The sequence below is a fragment of the Heloderma suspectum genome, chromosome 2 (assembly GCF_057233095.1).
Source record: "Heloderma suspectum isolate Gila_16-S chromosome 2, 16-S_ref, whole genome shotgun sequence".
In the NCBI taxonomy this organism is placed as follows: domain Eukaryota; kingdom Metazoa; phylum Chordata; class Lepidosauria; order Squamata; family Helodermatidae; genus Heloderma; species Heloderma suspectum.
Window position 1 is genome coordinate 15407582 of NC_139459.1, and position 12858 is coordinate 15420439.

A 12858-nucleotide genomic window follows, 5' to 3' on the forward strand; every position below is an offset into this window, starting at 1 on the left:
AGCAGAGGACAGGAAGGCCTGGTGTGCTATGGTCCATGGGGTCATGAAGAGTCGGACACGACTGAACGACTGAACAACAACAACAGTACATTTCACCTGTGTGCCTACCTGTTCAGTTATGTCCAGGTGCTACTTGTCAACAGGCAAGAGTTCTTTAGCGTTAAACCATAATTGGACAGGACAGCCCTTCAAACAGAGGACTCTCCTCTGTAAAACAGGACACAGGGGTCCTTGTAGGGGGCAGGCATTCCATTTAACCAGCAGCTTCCAATTCCTGCATCTTACATGCTATGTTTTTCCCTGCAATGGAGGCGCAAGTTAACATGAAGGCTTGCCATTGCAGCAGCAGCAGCATTATTAAAAAACAAGCTAATCACCTTTCAGGCAAAGCCAAAAAGGAGTTCGCATGGTATATAGTCTGCAGCCAAAACGTTTGTGCAGCTTCCTATTAGTTGATTTCTTATTCTCTGCTACCATCATGTGGCCATTTCATGGCAGGCAGCTACAAGCTGCTAAAGTACTGCAAAAGTACCCTCTATACCGGACACAGCCACGTTGATCCAGCTTGCTTATTTATTTATTTTATTTACAATATTTATATACCGCTCCTCATCAGAAGATTTTGGAGCGGTGAACAACATAAGAATAAAACAATGGTTAAAAGAGTTTTAAAAGTTAAAACATTTTTTAAAAAGACACATCCCAACGAAGTGGAATTCAACAACCCATGGCTGGTCATGCAAGGAAGAACTCCTGAAAGAACAATGTCTTCAGGAGGCGCTGGAAAGAACACAATGTTGGCGTCTGCCTGACCTCTAAAGGCAGGGAATTCCATAGGAAGGGGGCCACCACACTGAAGGCTCTTCTCCTGGTGGACTCCAACCAGGCCATAGGTCCATGTGGAACCACCAGGAACATGCCCTCTGATGACCTCAGTGACCGGGCAGGTTGGTAGGGAAGGAGGCACTCTCTCAGGTATCCTGGTCCCAAGTTGTTTAGGGCTTTGTACACTAGTACTAATACCTTAAACCTGGCCCAGTAGTGAATAGGCAGCCAGTGCAGTTCCCTCAGCAAAGGAGTTGCTGGAAAGGGGCAGCTCCCGACAACAGCCGAGCTGCTGCATTCTGCACTAGCTCCAGCTTCCGGACCAGCCTTAAGGGCAGCCCCACATACAGCGCATTGCAATAATCCAGTCTTGAGGTTACTAATGCCTGCACCACCATGGTCAAGCTATCCAGCTGGCACATCACGACAGCAAACTGTGGGTTAATTAACCCACAATTTACTGTGCTGTGCACTGCACACAAGCCACTTCCACTTTGCATAAACAACTTCCACTTTGCATAAAAAAATTGTTATTATGTCCAAACCTGGCCACTGGGTTCTTTATGGGTTAAACAACCCAGAGTTAACCTAGCAACTAATCATAGATTGCCTGATTTGGGAGGTCATGCTAACAATCTACAGAGGAGGGCATTTGTAGGTTGTTTATCCAAACTGGAAGGGACATGCATGCTGTGTGTGTCCTGGCAAATCGTGAGTTAATTAACTCACAATTTGCCACTGTGACATGCCAGCTGGCTCAGACAGAAACACACACACACGCCATAATTTGTAAGGCAAATGGCAGGTTTTGTCCCCACTGCGAAAATGATTTGCCCTGACCCGGCAAAAGGGACCCCTGTATACTGAAAAAGTTTCCCACAAGTTTGATCTTCCAGGTTAAAATAGGAAAACGAACTAGAATAGGGGTGGAGATCAGGTAGCCTTTCAGATGTTGGTGGACCTGAACTCCCAGCAGCCCTAACCAGCATAGCCAGTGGTGAGGGATGATGGGAACTGCAGTCCAAAATTGGGAGAGCCATATGTTCCCCACCCCTGAATTACAGGAAGCCCCAACCCCAGGCACCTAGGTGACAATATAAAAATTGGACAGAATTCGGTTTTCAGTTCAGTAGCCCCAAAGGAAAAAGGAATCCCAGAGGAATCCCAGAGGAAAAAACAGTGCTGTTGGCCAATTTGAACTTCATTTGGCTTCATTTCAGGAGCTATTCCTTTGATATGGTCAATTCCTCCCTTGCAATGAAGGGCCCAGATATTTTTGTGCATAGGTTTCTCTTAACGGCACTGCACCATGGGTTCAATAGTCTTCAGAATACCTAAACAGTACATTGGTCTCATAGGTGTCTTTCCTTCACAAAAGACACAAAACTTTATTATGAAACATATTAGATTTTTTTAAAAACCTAGTTGGTTCAGGTCCAATGCCTGCACTTCTCACGAGAATGACTGTGTGGCAGAGAAAGCTTATAACCCACCCCCTGCCCCCCCAAAACACAAAGAACTGAACTATTGTGAGGAATAGGAATCCAAGTCAAAGCATCCCTGAGAGGTGGTTGTCCAGTCTCATCTCGAATGCCTCCAGTGTGGGGGAGCCCACCACCTCCCTGGGTCATTGGTTCCATTGTTGTATTGCTCTGACAGTCAGGAAGTTTTCCCTGATGTTTAGCCGGAATCCAGCTTCCTGTAACTTAGGCCCATTGTTCCATGTCCTGCACTCTGGGATGATCGAGAAGAGATCCTGGCCTTCCTGTCTGTGGCAACCTTTCAAGTACTTGAAGAGCGCTACCCTATCTCCCCTCAGTCTTCTCTTCTCAAGGCTAAACATGCCCAGTTCTTTCAGTCTCTCCTCACAGGGCTTTGTTTCCAGTCCCCTGATCATCTTCGTTGCCCTCCTCTGAACCCTCTCCAGTTTGTCTGTAATGCATCCTTCTTAAAGTGCGGTGCCCAGAACTGGACACAGTACTCCAGATGAGGCCTAAGCAGTGCTGAGTAGAGGGGAACTAGATACATTGTTATTTCTCAGTGCAAGCAGGTTTCTCAGAAACAAAGAGATTTCTATACTGCCATCCAAATTCATGGTTTACGAATTTGATGTGACTGAGCTCCGCAACCTAAGAGCAGCAGCACCTCTCAGCTTTTCATTCATGCCCTTTTCAGAAAAATATCAGATTTAAACCAGTTGTGTACTAATACAGGGTGATCATTTTCGGATATGAAGGCATGCAATGCTGCACATGCGTGCCCTTATATCTGAAAACAATCACTACATGTTAGTCCACCAATGGTGCAGTGCAAATGTGGCGCCTTTTTCGGAAGGAGTGCGCAATTATTCTGGGAAATATTTTATTACTTTGGCAGCGAATGTTTCCCAAGTTCCCCCAAACTTAGAGCAGAGGTGCAAAAGTGCAGCCCGCCAAGGCATTTCTGGCAGTCTGTGATCCCACCCACCCCACAGCTGCCCCCATGGTGGCACTTCCTATGCCTTACCTCCCACCAGAAATTGGGAAAAAGCAGCGACTGCATCAGGGACAGTGGAGTGTGGAGGAGAATGCAGTGAATGGCGGCAGTCAGGGCCAGCCCTACAATTACACAGGATGAGGCAGGCACATCAGCCAGCGCGGAATGGGAAAAGCAGCAAATTGTGCCGCTCTCCCCACCCAAAGGGCCCGCCACTCCCTTCCTGCACCGTGCCACTTCTGTCACTTGCCTGCCTCCCTGTTCGCTGGCTGGCCTCTTAGGCCTTTTTCCCTAGCCATGGTGGGAGGGCTCCTCGGAAAGTCGGCCAAGATATTGCAAGAGGCCTTGGCTGCTCCTGCGGCTGGAACGTCTCACGCTATTTTGGCCGACTCTCCCAGGCCCCCTTGTGGCTGGGGAAGGGAGGGAGTCACTGCTGCTGCCTCACGCGACTCCTGCTCGCCTCCACGTTCGCCAGCTAGCCTATTGGCCGGCCGCTTCTATCTTCCCCAGCTGCTGGGTCCTCCTGTCAGAGTCGGACGAAATATCACGAGAGGTCCTGGCCGCTCCTCGCTCAAGATGGCAGGAGGCCTGGGGCTGGGCCTGCCGCAGTAAATATCACGAGAGGTCCTGGCCGCTCCTCGCTCAAGAAGGCAGAAGGCAAGTACTACTCTCCCATGCAAGTATTAACCAGGCCTGACCTTGCTTAGCTTCCGAGGTCAGACGGGATCAGGCGCGTTCAGGGCAGTATGGCCATAGTATCCTCTTATTTGAAGAGCTTCCCAGTCCAAATCCGGGTTAAAGGTAAAGAACCCTTTAAAAAGGAGAGCAGGAGGGGCCTTGAAGTTGCCCATCTACCTGGACAGCAGACTGAGCAGGCCGACAGCTCACCTGGTCACAGTCTTCCCCATTAGGGTGAGATCTTTTGTATTTCTATTTAAATTATAGTAATTAGTTCTACCTTTGCATCTATACATACACATTAGAACATGTAAATGTAATGCAGATCTGTGCCTTATTTTGGGGTGATGCATTAAGTGGCCACCCTAACTCAGAGTAAGCTCAGCACAAGAAAAGAGAGAGGTCTCTGCCACAAGGATTATCAAAATTATATAAATTTTGGCAGTGGCCGAGACAAAGAAAAGGGAGTGGAGCAGCCAGGACTGGAGACTGTGAAGCCCTTTGCAAATGCAAAGGCTATCAGAGAGGAGAATATCCTTAAATAGACAGAATTTCAGTCTACTGACAAAGAATGGAGAACAAGGTTAAAAAAGCAATAATTCTGCCTCTTTACTGCCTTCAGAGTTCTCCTCTATCTTGGTGTTCTTGATAAACAAATTCATAACAGGATTTTTACTGCACTGTTGCCTGGGGCGCTTGATTAGCACTTTGTTCAACATGTCCTCTCAGTCAAATCACAGCACCAACAATATCCTATCATTCCATCTCCTTTGCATTTGCTATGATGTAATTGCGCTAATTATCCGCACTGCTTCGGTATTTTCACTTCCCCACCCTTCTCCAAGTGGCTTATGATCAAACCTGTCTTTCTAAAATTTACTTCCAAGGCTGCCTTATTTTTTTTTTTTTAATGCTCCGTCATATGTGTATTTGCACTTAGAGCAATGGTTTCGCGTCAAGGCCATCAAAAGCCTAGACATAACTTTGTCCCTGCTGACAAAGATATTTTTAAAATCGCTTCCCCGAGATGCTTTCTGAGCCATGTTTGATGTCCTCTGCTATCTCAAGTTTTTTCTCCAACAATGATGTTTGTTCATTACAAGCCTTATCACACCCCTGTGTAGTAAACCTCCAAACCGTTCTTGGGAATGTTTTTCTTTTCCCACAGAGTGGAAGGCATAACTAAATAGAAGCTTCAGAAAGTGGAACTCCAGCAGTTGAGACAAGCATTTCCTCATTCATAACCTCACACCTGGCTGCGTGAGGGCATATTGCTCAACCACGCTTAGCACGAACCATGGTTTTCTGCCTTAACCTTGGTTAAGATCCTAAAAATGCAGTGAAAGGGATGGTTTTAGCCCAGCCCCTGGTGGGCGTGCATAAGGAGAAACCAGCGTGACCTGCTTGTCTTGCTGCAGAGTGGTTAAGGCTGCACAGTGCCACAGGCTAAGGGCCAAGCCAGCGCCTCAGAGACGGACTGCAACTCAGTTGCAAAGCACTTGCGTTGCAGAGTTGGTCCCAGGTTTAATTCCCAGCAACTCTAGGTTAAACGACACCGACTGAACAACATCCTCTGCCTTATCCGAGAGCAGCAGACTAGCTATGGGGAGCTGCGTGGTGCACACAGCTCTGTGCTCCCAACACCCTGCCACCGTTCACTCACCACCTTGCCTGCTGCCTCTGCAAACCAGTGCTGCAGTGGCATTGTCTCTGATGCGTTGCAAGAAGAGGACTAGGCGAGGCAGGCAGTCAAGCCAGCATCACCCCTGCCAGTACTGGCAAGGAATGATTGGGAGGGGGGAGCAGCTGTTGCCACCTCACTTTGCCTAATGGCAGTGCCAGCCCGTCATTGACGCTGAACTATTGCTCGAGAACTCAGTAGTGATTCATGGAAAGGATACTTCCAGCAGTGGTTTTCTGCTTTGAAAAAGCGGTGGGTGCATCATTCGTGTGCAGATCCGAGCGACATCATCTGACATATAGCTTACCTCTCAAAGGACTGCAAACCATGTGGTTTGATTAAAAGAGGAATTCCCGCCTTCCAGAATGAGCTGCGGCTCTTATGAATATCTCCTTTCATAATTGCAACATGCACCTTTCATGCAATATGGATTTCATTTGCTTGCTTCCCTCTCATTTTAAAGGTCAGTAATACACTTGCGTTTTTAAAAATAAATCCCAGTTCTAGGTTTCCGTGACCAGGGGCTACAGCCCTTTTTATTTTCTGCAATCCAATTTAAAAATGGCATGGGAAAGGGATTCCAAATGCACCATAAACTAGCAGTTCATAGTCAAAAGAGGGTCCTTTGATGTATGGAAGCCTTCTGTTCAGTCCAGAAATCATGGTGGCCTCCAGTAAAGTTTCTAAAAAAGCACCTTAAAAATACAAGTGCAAGTAATTTCCTGTTCAACTTCCTTTTGCATTCAGTGGAACTGTTGTTTTTGCAAACGGCAGAAATAGAGATTCTGGTTTTGATCACCCGAAGACTGCTTGTGTGCTTCAAGCTCCTTCTACTTAACTTTTAGGAACATTTAATCTTCCCCACATCTCTTTGGCAAATACTGCTGAGTGGAACACAGAAGTTACATAGTGTTTCAGCTTTTAGGACAGGAGGAAATGGTGTTGCAGTGTATCTCCAGTCATGTGTGTGTGCCTTACCTGAGCCTGTGGCTGAAAAACTAAATGTTAGCATCAAAGACAAACGACCTTGCTCTAGCTTGGATCTTACTTTATGTGCAAAATTTTTGTAGTTTAGGGTGCAATCCTATGCATTCCCGGAGAAAGCTGGGAGTTGTGGGACATTTTTCTGTCTAAACATGCATAGGATTGCACCCTTCGTTCCTGAATGTTTAAGACATGCATTTAAGTGTTTGATTCTACCTACGAGGTGGTCTGGGGGGGTCAATTCAAGCAACCTCACCTCTGGCCTGCAACATTAACGGTGGACTGCATTGAAAAGTTGCTGTACGCTACTCTCTCTCTCTCTCTCTGCACAGCCCTCCCACCTGCAATAGGGGTATAAATAGTGGACTGCACTGCAGGGTTGCTGTATGCTACTCTCAGCTCAACCTGCAATGCAGGCGAGAAAAGCAATGGACAACGAAGCAGAATTGTTGTAAGTTATCCACCCAGTTTCAGCTCAAATTGTAATACCTCTGAACAACACTGCAAGGTTGTTGTAAACCATTCAGAACCTGACCTGCTGTACTCAGGTTAGGATCACTGTAGGCTAAACAAGCCACGATATTCATAATCACCCGCCCAGCCACAGCTTGTCATGTCATCTGAACCTAGTCAGCATGGCTTGTTTGACAGGGGGAACAATGCTCAAATAACCCATGGCCTATATACCGTCGTTTGTTTAACCTACAATGACCGTGTGACCCGCTCCTTTGTGAACTACACTGCAGGGCTGTCATAAGTCATTATCTTACACTGTTAGGAGATTTACAGGAACAGTCCCTTCCAACCTCCTCTCTGGGGACAATTGCTTTAGAATTTGCATTATCAGGGTTTTTAAAAATGTTTCACATTTAAGTAAAAACTGAATGAAAGCAGGAACTTTCCTTTTCGCTACTTGTGTGTGGAGTGTGTACGAGTGTGTGTGTGCGCGCGCGTGTGTGTGCGCGTGCTTGGGGCGGGGGCAAGGTGGAGACACACTTGTTCCCAGTCCCTGCTACCTTACATTCTTTACTTTCTCCATTGATGGTTATGGGCAGCTCTTGCTTCCATCCCTGGGAAGAGATGGAAAATATCTTCTCCATGTGAAGCACAAAGTGACCTATCCAGAATCAAGAGTTAGATGGTTGTTTCTGCCCTTGATATCTCTCTCTCTGGCTGGAACAGGAGGACAGAGACACATTCTGTTCTATTCCCCCCTCCCACACAGTTTGTCAGTTCCCCCACTCTCGTCAGCCAATATTCCATGCCATCAAGTTATTATGGGGCTGTTTTGATGTGTGCACGCACATGTTTGCCCCTTAGTGTTTCTTTTCCTAAATATATTTTGCATCTCTGCAAACCTTGCGGTTACACCAAGTCTGCCAATAGCTCTCTCATGTGCAGATGGTGCTGTTTTGGCTCCAGATCCATGAGCATGGGAAGACTCAAAGTGGTATTAGGATGTATGATTCCTGAACTGTGTGCCAGGCTGTAATGGCATGACACATTACATTAATTATTTTAAGGTTCCCATACAAAGGAAGCTGCCTTAGACCAGATCATGCTGTTTGTCCATCCAGCCCAGAATTATCTAGCATGACTAACAGAAGCTCTCTGGGATCTCAGTGTGTGTGTGAGAGACTGAGATCTTTTTTCCCCATTGCCCGCTTCCTAATCCATTTAACTGGATATGCTGAGGACTGAACCTGGGAACTTCGGAGCGCAAAGAAGGACAAACAGTCACATCCCCTGTACATCCAGCCTCTGCAGGCTGCCCTGCTTTTCCCTCTACTCTTTCCATTTGCACCTCCAACCATTCTATAGTGTATCTGCCATAGCTGTGGCTCAGTGGTAGAGCACCTGCTTTGCACACAGAAGGTCACAGGTTCAATCCCCGTCATCTCCAGGTAGGGTTAGGAAAGAATCCTGCCTGAAACCCTGTAGAGCCATAGCTGCCAGTCAGTGTCAACAGTACTAGCGTAGATGGACCAGCCGTCTGACTCCGTCTAAGGCATCTTCCAATGCTCCTATCAGCTGACTCTGTCTACCTTCCTATGTTCCTGTCATGTGGTTTGTCCATTCAATCATTCCCAAGTCAAAGATGCAGCAAAATCACAGAAGAGACCAGCGACTCACACAGGAACATGTGGGCTCATTCTCACAATCACTAATACGGAGCCCATGCAACTCCACTCTCAACAGGCCTGCCAGGATCTTTTTCACTCAGACATGCACGCTAAACTTTCTACAGTTAAGAAGGCAAATTGTGGTTACTCACTTACTAGGGAAAGACGTTAGGCACATATGACGATGAATTCACTACCACCACCACGTTGGCCCATTTGAAGGCTGAGCCCTAACAAAGTAACTCCAGCCTGCCTCAAAGGAAGCCCTGGCTGTTTCCACCTTCTGTCCTTAAGATTAGTTAGCCCTTGACCTACTAAAGCCAGCTTTTCACAAGTTCAGAGGGGCTGCTAGATCCACCTTTCAAAATAAGCTGCGCACAACAGGGCTGTGCTCTTACCATAAAGGAGAACAGCCAGCAGGATTGGTGTGGGCAAATTTGCATATATATTATTTTGAGTGTAATTGGCATCGGGTAAGCCGATTTTAAAATAAAACTGATGGAAAGCCAACATACGAAACAATGAAAACAGCCTGGAGCTCATTACAAACGCAGAATACTCTTGAGTCGAACGGAAGAGTCTCATTTTCCAACATCTCTACCCAGCCATCTTGGAAATAGATATATTGAAGGGCGGGAAATAGATATATTGAAGGGCGGGAATTAAATAGATTAATTGAATAACTAAATGCTAATCTAAGCTAAATAAATGAACCCCTTTGTTTTTCTCCCAGCCCCCAATGAATTCAAGTTCCAGCTATTATAATAATTTCAGGTCTTGAAACTCTACAAGCAGAGGTGTGGAACCTCTTTCAGCCAGAGGGCCACATTTCGTTTTGGAGAAGCTCTCAGGAATTGCATTCCAGTGGTAGGCAGTGCAAAAGGCAACTGGGGCAAGACCAAAATAGCAGCATAGTTTAGTTTCAAGTTCTTACTGCCAGTAACGTAACCCTTAAGAGAGGCATTTCAACCTTTTAGGTTGGGAAGAAAACTGCACAAAAGCCAGCAAACCAACAAATAATCAGTGTTTGAGGGAAAGTGAGTGGGACCTCCTGGGGAACCGGAGGGCTGGACTGGGACCCCCAGAGGGACAGATTTGGCTCCCAGGTCTGAGGTTCTGCACCCCTGCTCTACAGCATGTGTGGGGCACCCCTGCCCCTAGGACAGATTATGCCCACAAGGCCTCCCTACCCAAACCATGGAAGCCTGTCCCTACAAAGGCTCTGTATGCCCCTCACTGTAGGAGCTGCTGCTTCAAAGTGTCTAGCAAATCTGAAACAGGAAAAATCAGGGGAAAGAAGCCACCCAGGCTTTCTAAGAAGCAGGTTTGTGCTGCACCAGTCCCAGGAAGCCTACCTTTAGGCCCTTTATAAGGAGCATCGCCTTGCTGTTAGCACAGAAATGTGCATATAATAATCAAAATAACCACCTGTCAGATTTCTGCAGTGGGTCTCCCAACATTTTTCTTGTATACACTACAGGTGTCTGCTACCTTGCAATTTTTAACTTTCTTGGAGGGGGTGGCGGCGTATGACTAGCAAAGTTCTTTTAACCAGCACAAAGCTGCCAGACACCCCATAAGCTCTGAGAGGTATCAGAGGAGAGTGCCCAGTTCTTTTAACTGTATTTATGAAACACTTGAATTAGACGGTATTTCTATGCGATGTATAAACGCAAGTCTTCACATGGGGGACAAGATTACCTCCCTGCTGATGCCTGTTGGAAAAGGGATGTTTTCAGTAGGCATCAAAAAGACAGAAGGGTTGGCGCCTATCTAGTTTGCAGTGGTAGGGAGCCCCATAGAGTGGGTGCTACAGCATTACAGGCCCTATTCTGAGCCATGATGTACTAAACCTCCGAAATCTTGGCCACTACCAGGTTATCTACAGATGAGCTCAGCAACCCAGCAGTCTGGTAGGTGATCAGGTGATCTGATAAGCGTTGATTATTTAGAATATTTCTGGATCGCTCCCTCCACTCAATGAGTGCTTGAGACAATGTACAATAATATGTATATAAAAACGGGGGCAGGGGAGGAGAAAGAGGTCAGTAGCAGCTGGTATGGCTTCAATGGTACCAGTCTGGAACTTGGTTAAATAAAGAGGGGCAAAGGGCATTGAGACAGAAGCAAGTGGAGAAGGCAGCCAAGAACTGAGAGATAAGTGAAGCATTTCCTAGGCTCTTTGCATGCCAGGGGGACAACGGCAGAGTTCACATATACTTCTTGAGATTTCTACCCCAGACTGTGGTGGAACCACACATTTTCAAGCAAACTTTCAGCAGCTCAGGGCCAAAAGCAAAAGTTTTTGCACCAGGGACAGCCATGTTCCTTTGGCCATATGCAACACATGGGCTGGTTGAGGCTGCAGAACAGAGGGAGAGAAGCAGGGCTATTCCATGGGTTCTACCAAGACCAGCTGGCTTTCATCCTCCCCTCAACTGTGATGTAACGATAGCTATTCCATCAGGCTACCTGAGATGTTTTGGTTCCAGCTGGTTGTTATAAGAACTAGTGTCTGAACATGCTTTTTTCCCCTCCTCCTTCCTCCTCTCTTTTTCCTTGTGTGTTGTGTCTTTTAGATTGCAAGCCTGAAGGCAAGAACTGTGTTACTGCTGATTTTTGTAAACCAGCTTGGGATCCTTTTTGCCTAGAGAGAACACATTAGTAAATAAACTAAACACTTATTTTAATCAAAAGGAGTCAACAGGCAAGGGGAGTTGAACTCCTACCATGCCTAAACCCCTATTCCTCTTTTAGTATTTGAGCTGAAGCAAAAAACCATGGGAAGATAGGGCTTGGAATTTCTGCTCTGAGCAGCAGCCATTTTGAGAAATAAAAATGTGTGAAGGCAATTACCCATTAGGCAAACCTGTTTCCAGGAAAGTGTTTGAGTGTTTCAGCATCCCATGAGCATGTAGACACACACGCAGAGTGAGTGTTGCATCGTTTTCCGCTAAGCCTGGGGCAAAGGCAAGGAACTTTACAGCCCTGCCCTTTGACTACTGGAAATCCCATTTAGAAACTCCTCTTGCTTTTGAAATCAGATTTTTAAATGGTTTAACAATGGTTTTAAATATATCTCCATCAACTGTGACTTTAGCCATCACAATTGATGGCGGCCCACCACCCAAGAAAACAAGAGATGAGAGCAAAGGAGGACTTTTTTCACATCTTCCACATCTTTAGGCATCTTCCTTCGGACAGTTTTGTCCTGCTTGTGCAAATTCTGCATTAAAAACTGTATTTATCGACAGTTCAATGAACTGGAGCAGTTTATAGCAGCACAACAGCACCGGGATGTAAATGGAAAAGATGAATAGGGTGTTTCAGAACACATTTCGGTATGTTTTCTTTCAGTATATCATAAACTGTCTTTGACAAATGCATAATTATAGATATTGACCACAGCTCAGTAGGATTACAAAATTCCCCTTAACATGATTGGAAATAAGTCACCTCTAAACACACCCCAATTCCCATCCTGCAGATTTCATGAGAACAGCTACTAGCAAAGAACTTATCCATATGTTGGTTTCTCTACAAACAAACAAACAAAAAGATCATAAAAGGACATGGATGAGCTCATTTACCAACTTTAGTAGGTGATTGTCACTCAACACATGCGTAAAGCCCTCTAGTCTGGTCAAATGTCACTAACTTAAATTTTTGTAGGATATGTCATTTTTGCCAAGAAGCTGTGTGATGGAAGGAGGAAGCAAGAAGTAGAACGGTAAGAGAGTACCTGCCTCCAAAACTGACTGATAAGTTTGGCTAGCTTGCTTTCAAGCTAACATGCTTTCAAACTAAAGTGAGGGCTAGAGATCCAATCTTCCCTTTTGTATATAAAAGGAACTGTTTTACGATAGACACTGCACAGAAATGTGTGTGATTACAGACTGCCAATAGCCATGGTTACAGCAGCACATCAAGTTTTTCTACTTGGTTAGTGTATGCATCTTGTCCTAGTGAAGACAGAAGATGATCAACAGAACAAATTTCCAATGCCAGGTCCAAAGTGTAGACATACCTAGTATTATTGGGTTGTGTTTTTTTAATCCCCTTTTGAATAACAGATGTGCTCCACCACCTCCC